The 21396-nt window shown below is 41.8% G+C and overlaps 1 protein-coding gene across 1 annotated transcript in view; it reads left to right on the top strand.

The window, feature by feature from the left end:
* The window catches only part of plek (pleckstrin), a 67367-nt gene that overhangs the window by 15917 nt on the left and 30054 nt on the right, over window positions 1-21396 (top strand). The window lies entirely within an intron of this gene.

A 21396-nucleotide genomic window follows, 5' to 3' on the forward strand; every position in this document is an offset into this window, starting at 1 on the left:
ACTAGGTGGTGTCAAAGAGCCTCGAACTGTCATATCAGAAGTGATTGAACAGCATGACATTGGACTTCTGAAGTTTGACAAGAATACTGGAAAAGTAATTCTGCCTGATGTGTTGAGAACAGAAATAATAAAGCTGGGTTCGAAGTATTTCCAGAACAGTGAGGGGCCTTTCCTACCAACAAATAACCGCTCAATGAACAAAACTTGGTTCAGGAGGAAATTGGGAAATGGTCGTGATGAGGAAGTGACTCGCTCATGGCTGGACTATTCTCCTTCCAAAAAGTCTGCATTTTGTATCTGTTGTCTTCTCTATTCCCGGTCAGACCATCAATCCTCATTGGAGCAGGAAAGTGGATTCAACCAGTGGAAAGCACCTGAAAGGATTAGTGTTCATGAAAATGCCAAGAATTATCGGGAATGCTTCACACGGAAAGAAATGGAAAGAAATTTAGCTGGAAACAGAGGAGTTATTGACGCAGTATTTCAGTCACAGATTGAGGAGGAAAAGCAGAAATGGCGAGATATCTTGACGAGAATCCTTCACTGTATAAAATTCCTTGCGACTCAGAACCTGGCTTTGCAAGGACACAGGGAGTCACTTCAGCTAGGTGATGACTCCAATGTGGGAAATTTCTTTGGCTTACTGAAACTACGGGCCGTCTTTGACCCTGTCATAAAAGAGCACCTCACTTATTTGGAAAGTTATCCTAGATCCACGTCTTATCTTTCACCGGGTGTCCAGAACGAATTCATCCGCATGATGGCATCTACTGTTCGCAAGAGTTTACTGAGAAGCATTTGTAAAGCCAAATACTGTGCTCTCATGTTCGACTCGACTCCTGATCAGGCACACGGTGAGCAGATGTCAGAAGTAGTGAGGTATATGGAAGTTGATTCTGAGAGGAAAACAGTCCATGTTAGAGAGTCCTTCCTTGGTTTTATCCAGGTAAGCCAGAAGGTTGCTGAGAGTTTGGTTGAAGACATCTTGAAACAGCTAGAGAAGGACGAAATGGAGCTACAGGATTGTCGGTCACAGTGCTATGACAACGCTGCTGTGTTGGCTGGACACAGAAGTGGTGTTCATCAAAGAATAAGTGAGAATATCAACCTGGTAGTGTTTGTGAATTGCGACAATCACTCACTCAACTTGGTGGGTGTACATGCAGCCAAGCAGGATACAATGATGGTCACGTTTTATGGAACTATGGAAGCTGTCTACGAGTTTTTCTCTTGTTCAACACAGCGCTGGGAAAAACTCAAAAACGCCGTGCCTGTGGTTGTTAAGTCAGAGTTTGAAACCAAGTGGAATGTAAGGACAGAAGCAGTGAAGCCCATCAACAAGTACCTTGAGGAGATACTTCAAGTTGTCCAGAACATGATACACAATGAAAACAAGACCAGTCAAGCAAGAAGTGACGCAAGGCAGCTGTACAACCGCATGTTGAGTTACGATTTTCTGATTTTGGTAGAATTTTGGAGCGAAGTACTCATTCGCATTGACCGTATTCAAAAGAGGCTGCAGAATCCTAGCATGAACTTCCACGATGCTGCTCTGGATTTGAAAGCCCTCCGAGATCATTTTTATGATAAAAGAGAAATGTTGGTCAGTGAGTCACTCGAAGAAGAAGTCGGTCTCTGTCAAGAATGGAATATTCAAGTTGAAAGATGTCAGAGATGAAAGAAATGAATGGCTGATGAGAACTCGAGAGATGCTGGGTTAACAGCTAGGAGGAAATGGAAAGAGTCATGAAGGGAACACTCGACCATCTTCACAGAGAACTGGATGAAAGGTTTGCTCGTTTGCATGACACTGATGCCAAGTTTGGGTTCCTTCTCGATGTCGAGGGACTGTGTTATGGTGCCGACACTAACGACCTAAGAAGAAGTGTGAAAATTTGGGGGAATTGTACAGCTCTGATGTTGATGGACAGCAGCTATATGAAGAAATTTGGATTGCAGAATGTTGCTATCAAGGTCAACATGAAAATATCAAGACCTGAAGAGCTTCTTGAAATTATTGTTCAGTATGGAGATGAGAGTATCTTCCCCAATCTTTGCATTGCTATTCAGGTAATGCTAACCATTGCATTTTCCATCGCCAGCTGTGAGAGATCATTCAGCAAGTTAAAACTAATACTTTCGTATTTGAGAGCCTCCGTGGGTCAAGGCAGACTCTGTGATCTTCCTCTGTGGAGAGTAGGAAGAGAAGAAACTGAAAAAAAACTGACTTTGATCATATCATAGACCAATTTGCATCAGTGAAAGCAAGGAAGGTGCAGTTATAATTTTCATGTAGTGCCATAATTTGTTAATCAAAAGATTAACAAGCTTGACTTGTATTTTTGAGCTGATATTATGGTAAAGTTATCTAAAAGATGGGTGCCAGATGTTTGGACAGGGGCGCAATTTCAGTGCTTGCCATAGGCGTTATTTTCCGTAGATACGCCCTGGAGAAGGCTGTGGGCTGAGTCAATGTTTGTCTCCATTTCACCAATTAAAATTTCCATTGTTCACCGATTAAAGCAATGAGGGGGGTTGAAATGATGGATGCCTGCCTTTTTATCACTGGGGGATCACTCTGCTGCTGGTGAGAGGAGACTGCCTTTTTATCGCTGGTGAGATTGCTCTGCTATGAAGAGGGGAGACTGACTTTTTATCACCAGTATGTTCACTTGGCTGTGGAGAGGGAGAATGTTGCCCAGGTTTGCTGCTTTTTTGATGTGGACTTGGACTGTGGACTTTTTTTCAGTCTTATGGTTTTTTTGTATTCTGTTTCTTTTTGTCTGATCTTTCTTGTTTTTTTTCTGTGTTTGGGAGGGGGATTTTGAGGGTCAAAGCCCCTGTTCGATTTTCGTTTGTTTTCATGTGTGGGGAGGAGAGATTTCGGGGTTGATGATCATGCTGCTGTAGTTTTCTTTCTTGGTTTTATGGCTATCTGGAGAAGAAGGATTTAAAAGTTGTATACTTTGGTAATAAATGAGCCTTTGAACCTTTGAAATCCTCCCTCTTCACTATTTAAATGACTATTAATGACACCAGTTCTACCACGTTGAAACTTGGTCTGTGCTGAGTTTTAGAGTTTGGAAATCACAGTGTGAGGATGATCATAGGACATAAGAATTTGAAGCAGGAGTAGGCCATTAGGCCCTTGAATCTGCTCATCTGATTGAAACTCCAGCTTGACATTTCAGTACACCTGCTGTCAGTTTTCCCTGCATTGTCTATCAGGAGTCTCATTTAACTGTTCCACTTTCACTGCATTTTGAGGAACTCATTTAATTATTTTGTTTGCCTTATCACTCTCTGAATTACATTATCAAGAGGGTGGATGGTTAAAGCAGGTGAACGGGAGTGTTGATCTCAGTTTACATTCAGGACAGCCACCGCTTATTTTTAGACCCCCGCCCTCTCATTCTAGATGCTCTTGCAAGAAGAAACATCCTGTCCAATTCTCCTTGTCAAGATCCTTCAGACAATTATATGGTTTCATTTCTGCTGCTGCTATGAAGCAGTGGTGGGGAATAGTTTACTTGTTAATCTTCCTGTGACATTCACTTATTCCAACTTATTTAAGCAAAAGGATCGATGCTTCTGTTGCGTAGCATTTTTAACTCCAAAGATCAGCAGATGAGACTAGCTGAGGGAGTCAGTGTGGAGCTGTCACAGAATCATAGCAGCTCAGAAACGGGCCCTTTGGCCGATTTACTCCATGCTGACCATCAAGCATCTATTTACACTTAACACCACACCAATCCTATTTTACTCTCTCCACTTTTCCTCCAGATTCTCTCATTTAAATGCACAATACGATCACTATACAGTGGCTAGTTTCCTTACCAACACACACATTTTTAGCATTTGGGAAGAAAACAGAACATTTGAGGACCAACTATGTGGTCACAGGGAGAATGGAACACAAACAGCACCGGAGATCTTGACAGAACTTGGGTTACCGGAGTTGTGAGGCATCAATTCTATAAGCTCTCTGTTTCAGGAATGAGTCAGCAGTTCTTTCAAAAATTTGAAAGAGCAGAGAGGAAGAAAGTTTTCAGTCAGCTCATGGCTACCAAATTATCTTTCATGTTTTCTTAGGCATTTGGGAGGCTTATAACCTCCTTGAGATCTTGTGAAACCAGTACATAACTACTGTACTGTACCTGAGTATGAAATTAGGTTACTGGGTCAAGCAGGAATGAATTTCTTGAAACCTTAAAAAAGGAGTCAGGCTTCAGCATCTCCTCACTCTCAGATCCTGTCACACAGAGAGTTTCAAGAAATTTTATTGTTCTCCCTGCTAGAGAAAATCAGCTGAAATTTTCTATAAAAATAACTTCTTTATTAAATCATTATGCTGTACTCAGCAGTTACCAATGTAAAGAAGAAGATCAAGTTCCTTTCTTTCTATGTGGTAAAGAAATCCCATGCCAGGATATTTATCTTCTGTAATTGCAATAATATACACTTTTTGAGAGGAAAATGTATTGTTTTATTTCATTTTCAGGATCAGTTGTCACCAGGAAGGCCAGCGTTTATTTCTTATATCAAAGAACTCTTGAGAGGCTGGTTTTGAACGGCCTTCTTGAACCAATGCAGCCTGGAGAACAGGTAGCATATTATGGATAGTATATTATAAACAATCTTTGAATCTCATTAAAACTAACATATTTTCAAAGCCAACAGCATAATTTCCAGATCTGAATCCTAACGTTTTTAGCCACATAGTTGCAGCAAAAGTCGGATTCATAATGTTTAAGAATCAATATGCTTTGAATAAACTTAACATATACATGCATCAACTTAAAGCATGGCCTTTTTTTAAACATTTGATTCTGGAAAGAAATGTGCATTGATTTCTTTCATTATTTTCTTTTGAACAAAAATATCAGCACAGAGTTTATTGGCTAAGGTTAACTGTGAGCGTAGATTAATGGACACAATAAAAAATGGAAACAATAAAGGATTAATTCACCACAAATATACAAAACTATATTTTATTTGGATAGGACAGGGATTAATTTTGAACTCCAGGGTAGGAAACTGGAGTTGGGGTCAAGGATTATCAAGGCTCTGATATCCCACCTTCACCTGCTACCAATTCTTGTGATTCTCAAGAGAAGAAATGTATTTAAAAAATTTTCTTGGGAGCAGCTTGTATTCCCTGTGTTTGCTTTGAAATGATCATTGAAGAAGATCGTTCACCCACAAGTTTTGGACAATAATGGGAAATAGCATAATGGGACATTACTGAGGATTATGGAAATAATATAGCTCAATAGGAGGTGATTGTTCCTAGGATCTCAGTCTTTTTTTGAGCAATATATTTAATGTAATCCCTATGATCTTTTTTTTTTCATAGCTTGTAACTTTTCTTTCCCTTATCCTACTTTTGCTTTCACCATCCTTCTAGGCCAGGAGTGTCAAACTCCCGGCCCATGAAGGGGCCCAATCCAGCCCGCGGGATGATTTTGGGGGAAAAGAAGTATATTCACGACCATTTATTATGTACCTGTACGGCAGCCGCTCTCTCCCACCGCTTTCTGTGCCATCTGCTGCACCGGCAGCTTGTTGTGTGTACTTAGAAAATAATAGGCGGCAGTTAACCACCCGCTGTGCGTAAACACCTACCACCCTGCTTTGAAGACCACTAGGGCCCTACTTACGTCGTCAGACATAGTATAAACACACAGAGTACTCAGGTAAGTAACACCTGTAGCAAGGCTGAGACTGTTTGCTGCGGAGGTTCAAAATGCTTTCCAAGAAAAGAAAAGTTGACATCAAAGGTCCGATATTCAACGATAATTGGAACGATAATCTCTTCTGTGAGGTCAACGGCAAACCTGTGTGTCTGATGTGCTCGCAACAAGTGACTGTGGCGAAAGAGTACAATTTCAAACGATACTATGAGACATCACGTGGAGAAAAATATGACAAGTATGCAGGACGACTCAGAATGCAAAAGGTAAACAACCTTGAAGCAATTCTGAAAAAACAGCAATCAATGTTCAGCAAAAGTCGAGAGACTCATGATGGAGCTGTCAAGGCCAGCTATATTATTGCCAACAAAATAGCTGCTGCGTCGAAGCCATACTCAGAGAGGGAATTCATCAAAGCATGCATGCTGACGGCGGCTGAGCTGGTGTGCCCTGAGAAGAGACAGGCTTTTAGTAATATTAGCTTGTCAAGAAATACTGTGGCAGAGAGAATCGGGGACCTTGCAGGAGATTTGAACAGTCAACTAAAAGACAAAGTGAAGTCATTTATTGCCTTCTCTATTGCAATTGATGAGAGCACCCACCTGACTGATGTAGCTCAATTGGGAATATTTATTTGTGGTGTTGATGTATCTTTGACCGTCACCGAGGAGTTTGTGGAGATGGTGCCCATGACAAACACCACAACAGCGAACGACGTTTTTTCCAGCCTTGTCGAGGCCTTGGACAGACTGGGGGTTGACTGGAGTCACGCTGTCAGCGTGGCAACAGATGGCGCACCGTCCATGGTCGGGGAAAAGGCAGGTGTTGTTGGGAGAAACAGAGAGAAAGTTCAGACAGAGAATCCACAGCAGGAATTCCGGAATTTTCATTGTATTATACACCAAGAGGCAGTATGTAGCAGGAGCCTGAAAATGGACAATGTCATGGATGTAGTAATCAAAACAGTTAATTTTATTAGAGCCAAGGGACTCAACCATCAGCAATTTGACATTCTTTTGTTCGAAAGTAATATTGGACACGGCCCACCCTACCACACTGAAGTCCGCTGGTTGAGCAGAGGAGTTGTGTTCAAACGTTTTTTTCAATTACGTGCGGAAATTGGACTATTCATGAACGACAAAGGGAAGCTAGTGGCAGAGTTGGATGACCCAGACTGGCTTCATGATCTTGCATTTTTGGTGGATATAACAGAGCACTTAAATGTGCTTAATGTTAATGTGCAAGGCCGCAACAAACTTGTGGAATACTACGACAGCATTTGTGCCTTTCTATCCCGGAGCAACCGAGCTCATTTCCCCTCTTTGCATTCTGTGCATGTCGCTCATGGGAATAATGACAACATGGACATGTACAAAGACAAAATTTCATGGCTGAAAAGTGAGTTTCAGAATCGTTTCCAAGTCTTCATTCATTCTGAGAATGAATTCTCACTATTTTGCTTGCCGTTTGCCATCAACGCAGCATCAGATGTGCCGGAGGAACACCAAATGGAACTAATTGAAATTCAGTGTAACTCGGCTTTGAAATATAAATTTGAGACTGTGGGTCTGGACTCATTCTATCAATACCTGGGACCGATGTACCCCAAGATGACAGACTTTGCCTCAAAGATCCTTTGCATGTTCGGGACAACATACCTCTGTGAGCAGGCGTTCTCCATAATGAACATTAACAAATCCAAGCTGCACTCGCAGCTGACACACAGACATCTAAATGACATTATGAAAATCACAACTGCCCAGAAACTGGTCCCTGATGTTGACAGGCTGGTTAAAGCCACGAGATGTCAGGTGTCTGGAAGCAGCAAGTGAAAAATGAGTGACACTGTTTGATGCACTGTGACATGTAAGCAAAATGCATTATGAAATATTGAGTGTCATAATATTGTGATTCATTTTCTGACTATTCTATTATTGTAAATGTGATCACTTCAATAAAAATTAGAGGCTAACTGTGTTCATTGTCTGAGTTTGATTGCTGGAAGCAGGCTAATAAAATTTAGGTGCAATTGTGTAGCCTACATTTACAATTTGTTTCGTTAGGTCTACATTTGTGTCTGCTAGTGTTCGATTTCAAATGGTTTATTAATGGAAAGGGTGTGGCTCCCAAAACAACCTTAGCCAAAATAGCATTGCTGTTTTTCTCTCTCTCATCACAACTTTCTTGTAGCCTACGACTGTAAGGTAATACCAATCATAAAAATAATGCTTACTAGGCAATCTTCATAAGAAATGAAATTTGTAAAGTGAAACACTTTGTAGTTATAGCAGAGACTGAGACACATGAGAGCAGGTTGAAAAAATGAAGGCAACGAAAGCTGTGGGAGCTTTCGTGAGTTCGCGTGTGCACAACTGATCCGGCCTACATGAGGTCGCATTTTGCCCAATCTGGCCCGTGGCCTAAAATGAGTTTGACACCCCTGTTCTAGGCTAAACAGACACATTTCCTCATATTATCGCTGAATCTTTTGCCAACTATCTTTAACCTGGTTTCTGGTTACTCGCCCTTCTGCCATGAGAAACATTTCCTTGCTACTTTTCAGAACTAGGATCCCTTGTACGTGATTTAAATCTATCTTGTGTCCTCTCTCAGACCTTTTGAAAATGAGATCAAGGCAGAGTTTTGTGAAGCCTTCTCATAAATTAAAACAAAGCCAAGATTTGATACTAACATTGCAAGATTGCAGCATCATTCCTACTCAACTCCTCTTCTCCACACAGCTCCTCTAACAGTGCAGGATAGGTGGGAGCACTCAGCTGGTTAGCTTCTTTTAAATGTGAAACAGTTAATATTTAAGACCTTGGACCCTTCATGAAATAGCCATTAAAAATCTGACCTGTAACTCCACAAGATAAATCATGCCTGATTCTGCCTGGTTATCAAATGCAATAGAGCTGGTTTGATAACGAAGTTAAATTGAGTTTTCTTCCGAGGTGGGCAACAGATGATTATGTCGATGTCAAGGATCCCAAGTATGAATTCACTCCAGCTGTACATTCCATGTATATGAATATTCATTGTTGAAGGCATACCTCTGGAAATGGTTATTTCAAAGCTTCCTCTTTTACTAAAAAAAAGGACTGGAAGGCTGCTGAACACACAATGCTTTCAGTCTACACTATTTCTTCCTTCTGTTTATAACCACGCAATCCGTTGATCCCCTCACTAACTGTAGAAAATAATGTAAAGGTTACTTCACAAAGCTGGCTTTCACTTAATGGTGTAAGTACTGGTATTCTGTTACTTCCTTTGTGCTGAAAGATCAAGTGAGTGCTTTCTTCCCCTTTTCACTATGTTTAGATCAAACCACTTCTGCTACTAGTTTTGAATGCTGAAATTAATTGCAGCACATTGCAAAACTTGTGAAGCAGTCTAACTCATTACAGTTCCCAGAACCGTACTAAAAGAATCAGTTATCAGTATTTATTCAATGGACATGTTCTTGAAATTAACTTCTTCTCTAGTAAAGGCATACAATTGTTTGCAGATCTCAACTTCACTTTCCAAAGATTGGAGGCCAAAGGGCCATTTCCCATGGTGCACCATTCGGTGTTCTTCATGTCCCTTCAGTCTGGATCGAGAGGAAAAATCCGGTCAAATTGGGTCATTCAGAGGTCCAGTCCTTATATACTTCCATCCCCCATCAGGAAGGTCTTAAAGCTCTATGCTTCTTTTTGGATTCCAGACCTAATCAGTTCCCCTCTACCACCACTCTGCTCCGTCTAGCGGAATTAGTCCTTACTCTTAATAATTTCTCCTTTGGCTCCTCCCACTTCCTCCAAACTAAAGGTGTAGCTATGGGCACCCGTATGGGTCCTAGCTATGCCTGCCTTTTTGTTGGGTTTGTGGAACAATCTATGTTCCGTGCCTATTCTGGTATCTGTCCCCCACTTTTCCTTCGCTACATCGATGACTGCATTGGCGCTGCTTCCTGCACGCATGCAGAACTCGTTGACTTTATTAACTTTGCCTCCAACTTTCACCCTGCCCTCAAGTTTACCTGGTCCATTTCCGACACCTCCCTCCCCTTTCTAGATCTTTCTGTCTCTGTCTCTGGAGACAGCTTATCCACTGATGTCTACTATAAGCCTACTGACTCTCACAGCTATCTGGACTATTCCTCTTCTCACCCTGTCTCTTGCAAAAACGCCATCCCCTTCTCGCAATTCCTCCGTCTCCGCCGCATCTGCTCTCAGGATGAGGCTTTTCATTCTAGGACGAGGGAGATGTCTTCCTTTTTTAAAGAAAGGAGCTTCCCTTCCTCCACTATCAACTCTGCTCTTAAACGCATCTCCCCCATTTCACGTACATCTGCTCTCACTCCATCCTCTCGCCACCCCACTAGGAATAGGGTTCCCCTGGTCCTCACCTACCACCCCACCAGCCTCCGGGTCCAACATATTATTCTCCGTAACTTCCGCCACCTCCAACGGGATCCCACCACTAAGCACATCTTTCCCTCCCCCCATCTCTCTGCATTCCGCAGGGATCGCTCCCTACACAACTCCCTTGTCCATTTGTTCCCCCTATCCCTCCTCACTGATCTCCCTCCTGGCACTTATCCGTGTAAGCGGAACAAGTGCTACACATGCCCTTACACTTCCTCCCTTACCACCATTCAGGGCCCCAAACAGTCCTTCCAGGTGAGGCAACACTTCACCTGTGAGTCGACTGGGGTGATATACCGCGTCCGGTGCTCCCAATGTGGCCTTTTATATATTGGCGAGACCCGATGCAGACTGGGAGACCGCTTTGCTGAACATCTACGCTCTGTCCGCCAGAGAAAGCAGGATCTCCCAGTGGCCACACATTTTAATTCCACATCCCATTCCCATTCTGACATGTCCATCCTCGGCCTCCTCTACTGTAAAGATGAAGCCACACTCAGGTTGGAGGAACAACACCTTATATTCCGTCTAGGTAGCCTCCAACCTGATGGCATGAACATCGACTTCTCTAACTTCCGCTAAGGCCCCACCTCCCCCTCATACCCCATCTGTTACTCATTTTTATGCACACATTCTTTCTCTCACTCTCCTTTTTCTCCCTCTGTCCCTCTGAATATACCTCTTGCCCATCCTCTGGGTCCCCCCCCCCCCTTGTCTTTCTTCCCGAACCTCCTGTCCCATGATCCTCTCGTATCCCCTTTTGCCTATCACCTGTCCAGCTCTTGGCTCTATCCCTCCCCCTCCTGTCTTCTCCTATCATTTTGGATCTCCCCCTCCCCCTCCAACTTTCAAATCCCTTACTCACTCTTCCTTCAGTTAGTCCTGACGAAGGGTCTCGGCCTGAAACGTCGACTGCACCTCTTCCTACAGATGCTGCCTGGCCTGCTGCGTTCACCAGCAACTTTGATGTGTGTTGCTTGGGTCATTCAGAGGTGGGATTGCTGGTGAAATATGGACATTGGTATTTCAGATACAATGGGCAAATAAGTGAAAACAGAACCACACCATGAATAGAAGCTGAACTAGACAATCAGCTGCCAGAACCTGCAACCCAAGTCGACTGAATCTTGATAGATCCTCTGACTTCAATTCTGCTTTGCCACCAGATCCTTAGATCTCTTCAGTTCATCAGGGTTCAAGTACTAATTAACCTCAACCTTCAGATTTTTATTGTGGGAAGAGGGCAACACTGTCAAAGCCAAATATTACTGCTGAATCCTAACTGGACTTGAGAGACTTCAAGAATTCCACCCCCCCCCCCCCCCCACCATCTCTTGTTCCTTTTTTGATTCCCATTCCGGCTTCCTTCTTACCCATTCTCCTCTCCTCACTTGCCTATCACCATCCTCTGGTGCCCTCCCTCCCTCCTTCCCTTTCTCCCATGGTTCTCTCTCTATTTCTATCAAGTTGCTTCTTTAGTCCTTTACCCTTTCCATAAGACCATAAGATATAGAAGCAGAATTAGACTGAATTAATCTGTTCTGCCAGTCCATCATGGCTGATTTATTATCCCTCTCAACTCCATTCTCCTGCCTTCTCCCTGTAACCTTTCACGCCCCAACTAATCAAAAGCCTATTAGCCTCTGCTTTAAATATACTCAATGATTTGGCCTCCACAGCCATCTGTGACAATGAACTTCACAGATTCATTACCCTCTGGCTAAAGAGATTCCTCCTCATCTCTGTTCTAAATGGTGCCCCTCCATCCTGAGGCTATGCTGTTAGGTCTTAGACACACCCACTAGAGGATACATCTTCTCCGCATCCACTCTCTCCAGGCTTTTCAATATTCAATGAGAACCCCCACATTCTTCTAAACTCCTGTGAGTACAGCCCCAGGGTTATTAAACACTGCTCACATGTTAACCCTTTCATTGCCAGTATAATTTTCATGAACATTCTCCGGCTCCTCTCCAATGCCAGCACATACTTTCTTAGGTCAGGGGCCCAAAATTCCTCACAGTATTCCAAGTGTGGCCTGACCAATGCCTTATAAAGCATCAGCATCACATCCCTGCTGTTATATTCTAGTCCTCTCAAAGTGAATGCTAACATTGCATTTGCCTTCTTTACTACTGATTCAACCTGCAAATTAACCTTTAGGGAATCCTGCACAAGGACTCCCAATTCCCTTTGCACCTCCAATTTTTGAATTTTCTCCCTACTTAGAAAATAGTCTACACCTTTATTCCTTCTACGAACGTGCATGACCATACACTTCCCTACACTACAGTGTATTTCACCTGCCATTTATTTTCCCTTTCTCCCAATCTGCCTAAGTCCTTATGCAGACGCTCTGCTACCCGTCCCTCCACATATCTTTGTATCTTCTGCAGACTGGGCCGCAAAACTATCAATTCCATCATCCAAATTATTGACATTTAATGTGCAAAGAAGTGGTCCCAATACAGAAACCTGCTGAACACCACTAGTCACCAGCATCTAACCAGAACAGGCCCTCTTTATTTCCACTCTCTGCCACCTGCCAGTCAGCCTATCTTCTACCCTGTATAGCATTGCCTAATCTATTCTGCTAGCATCCTGTAACACCATGGACTCTTATCTTGTTAAGCAGCCTCATGTGCTTCACTTTGTCAAAGGCCTTCTGAAAATCCAGGTAAGCACCATCCACTGACTCTCTTTTGTCTACCCTGCCTGTTATTTCCTCAAAGAATTCCAACAGATTTGTTAAGCAGGATTTCTCCTTAAGGAAACCATGTTGATTCTGGCATACTGCTAGTGAAGACTGATGCAAGATACTTATTAAGTTCATCCACCATTTTTATCCCCCATTACAACCTATCCAGTGTCATTTTCCAGCAGTCTGATAACCATTTTGCCTCTCTTCTACATTTTATACAATAAAAAAAACTTTTGGCATCCTCTTTTATATTATTGGCTAACGTACCTTCTTATTTCATCTTTTCTCTTCTTACAGTTTTTTATTTGTTTTCTGTTGGTTTTCAAAAGTTTCCCAATTCTCTAACTTCCCACTAATTTTTGCTGTACAGGTATTATATGCACTTTCTTATTTTATGCTGTCTTTGACTTCCCTTGTTGGCCATGGGTCCCCACCCACCCTTAGGAATACTTCTTTGTGATGTATTTATCCCTTGCCTTCCAAATTTCCCCCCAGATACTCCAACCATTACTGTTTCACTGTCATCCCTGATAGTGTCCACTTCCAATCAACTTTGGCCAGCTCCCCCCTCATACCTCTGTAAGTCTCTTTACTCCACTGTAATACTGATACATTTGGCTTTAGCTTCTCCCTCTCAAATTGCAGGACGAATTCTATCATATTATGATCATTGCCTCCTAAGAATTACTTTACCTTAAGCTCTCTAATCAAATCTGCTTTATTACACAATACCCAATCCAGTATTGTCTTTCCTCTAGTGGGATCAACCACAAGCTGCTCTTAAAAGACACCTCATGCGGGTTCTACAAATTGCCTCTCTTAGGATCCAGCACCAACCTAATTTTCCCAATCTACCTGCACATTGAAATTTCCAATGACTATCATAACATTGCCCTTATTACATGCGTTTTCTATTTCCCATTGTAGTTTATATCCCTGCTCCTGACTACTGTTCGGGGGCCTGTATATAAATCCCATCAGTATCTTTTTATCCTTTCATTTTCTTAACTCTACCCACAAGGATTCTACATCTTGTGATCCTATAGCACCTCTTTCTAAGGATTTGGTTTCATATTTACCAACAGAGACACTCCACCCCTTCTGTCTACCTGTCTAACCATTTGATACAATTTGTATTCTTAGATCTTAAGCTCCCAACAATGATCTTCTTTCAGCCACGACTCAGTGATACACCACAACATCATAACTGCCAATATCTAACTGTGCTACAAGATCATCTACCTTATTTAATGTACTGCATGCATTCAAAAATAACATCTTCAGTCCTGTATCCATCACCCTTTTCCATTTTGTCCCCTTGCAACACTTCAACTAATCCCACTGACTACAAATTTTGCCCTATCATCTGCCACCCCTTTCATACAGTCTCACTACACAATCCACCTGCTTGCATACCAACTGCCACATCCTCAGTCCTCTAACTCAGCCTCCCATAGCCCTGCCAATTTAATTTAAACCACCCCCAGCAGCTCTACCAAAACTGCTTGCAAGGATACTGCTCCCCGTCGGGTTCAGGTGTAACCCATCATTTCTGTACAGACCATATCTTCCCCAGAAGAGATCCCAATAATCCAGAAATCTGAAACATTGCTCCCTGCATTCATCTGTGCTATCATCCTATTCCTGCTTTGACCAGCACGTAGTACTGGGTGTAATCCAGAGGTCCTGTTTCTCAGCCTGTTTCCTAACTCCCTATGAACACTACGCAGGATCCCTCCCCCCTTTCTACCTGTGTCATTAGTGCCAATGTGCATCATAACCTCTGGCTGCTCACCCTCCCTGTTGAGAATATTCTGCAGCCACTCTGAGACATCCTGGATCCTGTCACCTGGGAGGCAACAACCATCCTGGCATCTCTTTTGCAGCCACAAAATCTCTTGTCCATCCCTCTAACTATCGAGTCTCCTATCACTATCATTCTGCCTGACTTTACCCTTCCCTGCTAAGCCTCAGAGTTGGCACAGTGTCACTGGCCTGCAGCTGCTGCTGTGCCCTGATAGGTCAAACCTCCAGCTGTATCCAAAGGGGTAAATGTTGCTGAGGGGAAGAGACACAGGGGAACCCTGCACTGACTGCTCACTCCCCTTACTGCACCTGATGGTCATCCATCTACTATCTGAAGCCTGTGATGTGACCACTTCAGTAAAAGTTTGATCTATGCGTTTTTCAGCATCCTGGATGATCCTGAGTACATCCAGCTCTAGTTCCAGTTCTTTGACCTTCTCAGTTAAGAGCTAAAGTTGGGTGGACTTTCTGCAGGTGTAGTCATCAGGGAGACTGTTATATACCCTGAAATCCTACATTTCACAGGAGAAGCATTCCACTGCTTTATAAACCACCCTGCTTACGTTGATATACCTCCAACTTTTCAAGCTTAAGTTCTAGCCTGTGCCTGTTCTTGCCTAATGTTGAGCCAAATCCTGTCTACTCTAACACTGTTCACTCTAACAATGACTGATCTGCTTACAGCTCACTTCTTTTTATTGGCCCCTGTTGAATGCCGAACAGATTGATATGATTGCAGCCTGCTGAAAAGTTCTGAAAGGCCCTGAGCACTTTTTATACCTCGCACTGTCTCACCAATGAACAACTTCTTACCTATCACCTCTCAGCTTCCCATTTCATCCTTCTCCCTCACCCACCTACCTTCTCCCTCTAGGCTTCACCTATCACCTTCCAGCTTGTACCTATCACCTATCACCTTCCAGCTTGTACTGTATTCTGGCCTCTCCCCCTTTCCCTTTCAGTCCTGATAAAGGGTCTTGGCCCAAAACATCAATTGTTTATTCCCCTCCATAGAGCTCCTGACTTGCTGAGTTCCTCCGGCATTTTGTGTTTGTTGCTGTGGGCCTGAGAGGATGCTAGTGACAAATGCTTTGGAAATATTTCTGTTGTGTGTTTAGACACATCAAGAATGATGTTGCTTTGGGAGTTTTGGTTCTTCAATCCTCAACAACTGAAGGACTAACATGATGTTTCCAAGACAGATAGATGTTTTAATGCATGAGAATTCCCAGTAGGTGTTCCCATGCACCTGTTACCCATGTCCTTCTACAAATTGCAGCTCATGGATTGTGAGTTTGTGAAATGCTGTTTGGAAACCGGAGGACTTATTGCAATGTGTCTTGTAATTTGTACAAATAAGTAGACACATAGCAGAAATTCTGAAGGTGCACAAGTGGTGGACAGAATGACTTTTAAGGTCACTTATAACAATCTAATTTACTTGTTGATATTCCAAAACTGCTAATTAAATGGAGCCTTCAGCATTGTTGCTTTATGCTCCTTTTAAAGAAGTGTGCAAACTGTTTAAAATTATATGTAATTCTTCAAGCTACTGTTCGATGTTTTACTTGCCACCCACCCCACCCACCTATTCCCAGCTGACTAAACATATCCACTTTTTACTGCTCTCATTCACTCCAATTCCATTCATTCACCATTGCCATAGAAACCAACTCTTTCCCCCCCCCCACCCCCATATATCCATATGTCTAAGCTCCTTTAGCTGCCATGAGAACACACTCATTCTCAGAATTAGGTTTAATATCACTGGCATATGTTGTGAAATTTGTTATTTTGTGGCAGTAGTGCACTTCAATACATAATAATAAAGAAAACTATAAATTACAAAAAAACCTAACCATTCCCATTCTCATATGAAACATCTATCTTCTGTGCAGTTCATCTACAATCCCATCTCCATGACTCCCTTGCATAACTTGACAACGTTATTCAAGAACACACCCTTCCCTTTCTGAGAAGGGTCCAATATGCTGTCAACCCCTCTTGTTATCTTCAGGTGTAATATATTTTCTTTCAAGATATCTTTGCATTTTTAGGTCGATTGGATTTAATTGTTTGTTGAGCCAGCTAATTGCTGTGCCTCAGTTACAGGTTGATTTGCTTCTAAGCCCCATCACTGCTGTCTAAAGTAGGCCAGGATGGGAAGTGCAAGAGGTGTGTGAAGATATAATATGCTGCAGGAAGATACATATTTAGAGTGAAGCTTGAGAATAAGCAGCACTATCTTTGTGCAGCAAATGCTTTGCATATAAACAAGCGGTTACCATCAACTATGGTGCTTGGTGCGAATAATTTAGTATATGCGTATCTAGCTGACTGAATCTAAAGCAGAAAAGATGCAGTTGAGAAAACTACTGTATTTTAAACTTTTGAAAGTAGAATACGTGAGAATGCAACTTCCTGACTGTGACCATCTGGTGGCTACTTTTCAGAATGTTTATGATTTGGAGTGATGCCGAAATGCAAATTGCTCTAAACTGAGATCTTCAAATGAGCAAACATGCACAAGTTATTGCATTTATTTGTATTCTGATGAGATTGAGAGTCATACAATTGGATACTCATCATAAGTGGCAGTTTCTATATTGTCCAACCTGATAAAGTATCATAACAATGTCAAGCACTGATGCAATGCAAAGAGGTTTGTTAAATTTAAGTTGAAGTTTGACACCTTTAACTAGAGTATGATTAATGTTATTTCTGTTATTAGTTGTGGTCAAGTTTAGATATCTGCTGTGAATACAACTACTAATATACTTGTGGCTTATAAGGACTAGGGATTTAAAAAAAAAAACTATATGCTTTTGACTAATCAAAAATATCTTGCTAAAAAATAACAAGAGACTTCTAGAAGCATCTAGTCTAATGGGGCTTCCCTTTAAAGGGAGTTCAGTTGCAGCTCTGTGTCTGGACTATAATAAAAGAGCGGTGTGTAAATCTAATTGTTTATTGTAATTCTGTGCTTGATTGTAAGTAGGAGCCAATCATACTGAACTGGAGGGGGATTAATATCCTAGTGGGAAGGTTTGTTAATGCTACAGAGTAGAGTTGAAACTAGAGTTGCAGGGGGATGGGAACCAGAGTGCCAGAACAGTATGTGAAGAGGTTTTGGAGGCAGATGTTGGTAAGATCTCAGACCAAGTTAGGAATCAAAAGGCTGAGCACATTGTGACAAAATCGAAAAGGGTGAATGCAGGACTGAAGGTGTTGTATCCGAACGTGCACAGTATACGGAATAAGGTAGATAAACTTGCAGCACAGTTGCAGATTGGTAGGTATGATGTTGTAGGCATCATGGAATCATGGCTGAAAGATTATAGCTGGGAACTTGATGTCCAAGGATACACATTGTATCAAAAGGACAGGCAGGAAGGCAGAGGGGGTGGCATGGTAAAAAAAAAATGAAATCAAATTGTTAGAAAGAGATGACATAGGGTTGGAAGGTATTGAATTATTGTGGTTAGAGCTAAGGAACTACAAGGGTAAAAAGATCATGATGTGAGTTGTATACAGAGCCCCCAAACAGTAGTAAGGATGTTGCCTACAAATTACAAAATAGAAAATGCATGCCAAAAGGATAATGTTACAATAGTCATGGGGGATATCAATATTCAAATAGACTGGGAAAATAAGGTTGGTGCTGGATTATGGGAGGGGGAATTTCTAGAGTGCCTATGAGATGGCTTTTCAGAGCAGCTTGTGGTTGAGCCCATTAGAGAATCAGCTATTCTGGATTGGTTGTTGGGCAATGGACCAGAATTGATTAGAGAGCTTAAAGTAAGAGAACCCTTGGGGGTAAGTGATCATAATATAATTGAATTCACCCTGAATTTGGAGATTGAGGAGCTGAAGTCAGATGTACCAGTATTACAGTGGAGAAAAGGGAATTAAAGAAGCAGGAGAAAGGAGTTGGCCTGAATTGATTGGAAAAGAACACTGGCAGGGATGATGGCAGAGCAGCAATAGCTGGAATTTCTGGAAGCAATTCAGAAAGCACAAGATATATACCCCCCAAAGAGGAGGAAGTATTCTAAAGGAAAGATGACACAACCATGGCTAACAAGAGAAGTTAAAGCCAACATAAAAGCCAAAGAGAGGGCATATAATAGAGCAGAAATTAATGGGAAGTTAGAGGATTGGGAAGCTTTTAAAAACCAACAGAAGGCAACTAAAAGAGTCATTAAGAAGGTAAAGATGGAATAAGAAAATAAGCTAGCCAATAATATTAAAGAGGATACCAAATGTTTCTTCAGATACATAAGGTGTAAAAGAGAGGCAACAGTGGACATTTGACTGCTGTAATATGATACTGGAGAGGTTGTACTGGGGGACAACGAAATAGCAGGTGAACCAAATAAGTATTTTGCATCAGTCTTCACTGTATGGTGGGAGTTCCAGGTGTCAGAGGGCATGAAGTGTGAGAAGTTACCATAACTAAAGAGAAGATTCTTGGGAAACTGAAAGGTCTGAAGGTAGATAAGTCACCTGGACCAGATGGGGTACACACCAGAGTTCAGAAAGAGGTGGCTGAAGAGGTTGGGAAGGCCTTAGTAATGATCTTTCAAGAATCACTAGATTCTGGAATGGTTCCAGAAGACTGGAAAATTGCAAATGTCACTCCACTCTTCAAGAAGGGAGAGAGGCTGAAGAAAGGAAACTATAGGCCAGTTGGTCAGACCTCAGTGGTTGAGAAGATGTCAGTGTCAATTATTAAGGATGAGGTCTCAGGGTACTTGGAGGCACATGACAAAATAGGCTGTAGTCAGCATGGTTTCCTCAAGGGAAAATCTTGCCTGACAAGTCTGCTGGAATTATTTGAAGAAGTAACAAGCAGGATAGTCGAAGGAGAATCAGTTGATGTTGTGTACTTAGATTTTATGAAAACCCTTGAGAAGGTGCCAGATATGAGGCTGCTCAACAAGTCGTGAACCCATGGTATTACAGGAAAGACTCTAGCATGGATAAAGCAGTGGCTGATTGGCAGGAGGCCAAGAGTGGGAATAAAGGAAGCGGTTTCTGGCTGACTGCCGGTGAGTAGTGGGGTTCCACAGCGGTCTGTTTGGGACCAATTCTTTACATTATATGTCAATGATTTGGATGACAGAATTGATGGCTTTGTTGCAAAGCCTGCAGATGAAATGAAGATAGCTGGAGGGGCAGGTAGTTTTCAGGAAGTAGAGAGTGTACAGGAGGACTTGGACAAATTAGGAGAATGGGCAAAGAAATGGCAGATGAAATACAGTCAGGAAGTGTATGGTCATGAACTTTGATAGAAGAAATGAAAAGGTTGTCTGTTTTCTAAATGGAGAGAAAATACAGAAAAACTGAGATACAAAGGGACTTAGGAGTCCTTGTGCAGGATTTCCTAAAGGTTAATTTGCAGGTTGACACGGTGGTGAAGAAGGCAGATGCAATGTTAGTATTCATTTCAAGAGGATTAGAATATAAAAGCAAGGATGTAAAGTTGACACTTTGTAAAGCACTGGTGAGGATTCACTTGGAGTTTTGTGAGCAGATTTGGGCCCCCCCACCTAAGAAAGGTTGTGCTGAAACTGGAAAGGGTTCAAAGGAGGTTCATGAAAAGGATTCCAGGATTGAATGGCTTGTCATATGAAAGTATCATCTGTTGGCTCTGGGCTTGTATTCACTGGAATTCAGAAAAATGAGAGGTGACTTCATTGAAACCTATTGAATAGTGAAAGGCTAGTTGGAGAGGATGTTTCCTATGGTGGGTGAGTCTAAGACCAGAGGGCACAGCCTCAGAATAGAGGGGTGTCATTTTACAACAGAGATGAGGAGAAATTTCTTTAACCAGAGGGTGGTGAATCTGTGGAATTCTTTGCCATAGGTAGCTTTGAAGGCCAAGTCTTTATGTATATTTAAGGCAAAGGTTGATAGATTCTTGATTGGTCAGGGCATGAAGGGATACGGGGAGAAGGCAGGAGACTGGGACTGAGAGTAAAATTGGATCGGCTGTGATGAAATGGTGGCACAGACTCAATGGGCTAAATGCTCCTATATTATATGGTGTTATTAATAAACAAGAAAACATTTATAATTTAAGAGTAAATTATAATCATGCATCAGTCTCCAGTGCTGAGGTCAGGTGGTTGGCTATGTATTGGGTATTTGGGAACATACTATTATGCATTTACTATTCAGTGTACAGGGAAGGGGCACGTGTGTACAGTATATATTTCTACTTCATGAGGACCTATCCCAGGAATATGGGAACAAAATTTTGACTCGTGGCCAGTAAGTTTCATGTAACTTAGTATCACACATTTTATTGGTGTTGAATTACATTTAAAACTGATAGAAATTTCAACTATACTCCACTTTCTACCATTCTTTAATAAGCTTCTTAAAGCCCATCATCTTTGACCATGTTTGGGTGTCAAGATTTCAAACTTAAAAGTTCAAAGTTAATTTATTATCAAAGTACCACCAGGAGTTTAATTTTATTGCAGGCATTCACACTAGAACAAAGAAATACAACAGAATCAATGAAAACCTACTCACAAAGACTGATAAATAACCAATATGCAAAAGAAGACATACATCACAGCATTCCTGCCAGCATCTGTTAAATAGTCTTTCCTACTTTCCTTGTTCTGTTGATAATTATTTAGTCTGTTCATATGTTACATTTATTTAGGTTTGATTATTGAAGTTTGCGCTAATTGTTGATCACTCCTAGATGCTTTCATCATTTTCTTGTAAATTTTTGGCTGCTATTGTGCTGTCTGTTATGGTATTGTCCTGT

This window comes from Mobula birostris, chromosome 8 (genome assembly GCF_030028105.1).
Source record: "Mobula birostris isolate sMobBir1 chromosome 8, sMobBir1.hap1, whole genome shotgun sequence".
Classification (NCBI taxonomy): Eukaryota; Metazoa; Chordata; class Chondrichthyes; order Myliobatiformes; family Myliobatidae; genus Mobula; species Mobula birostris.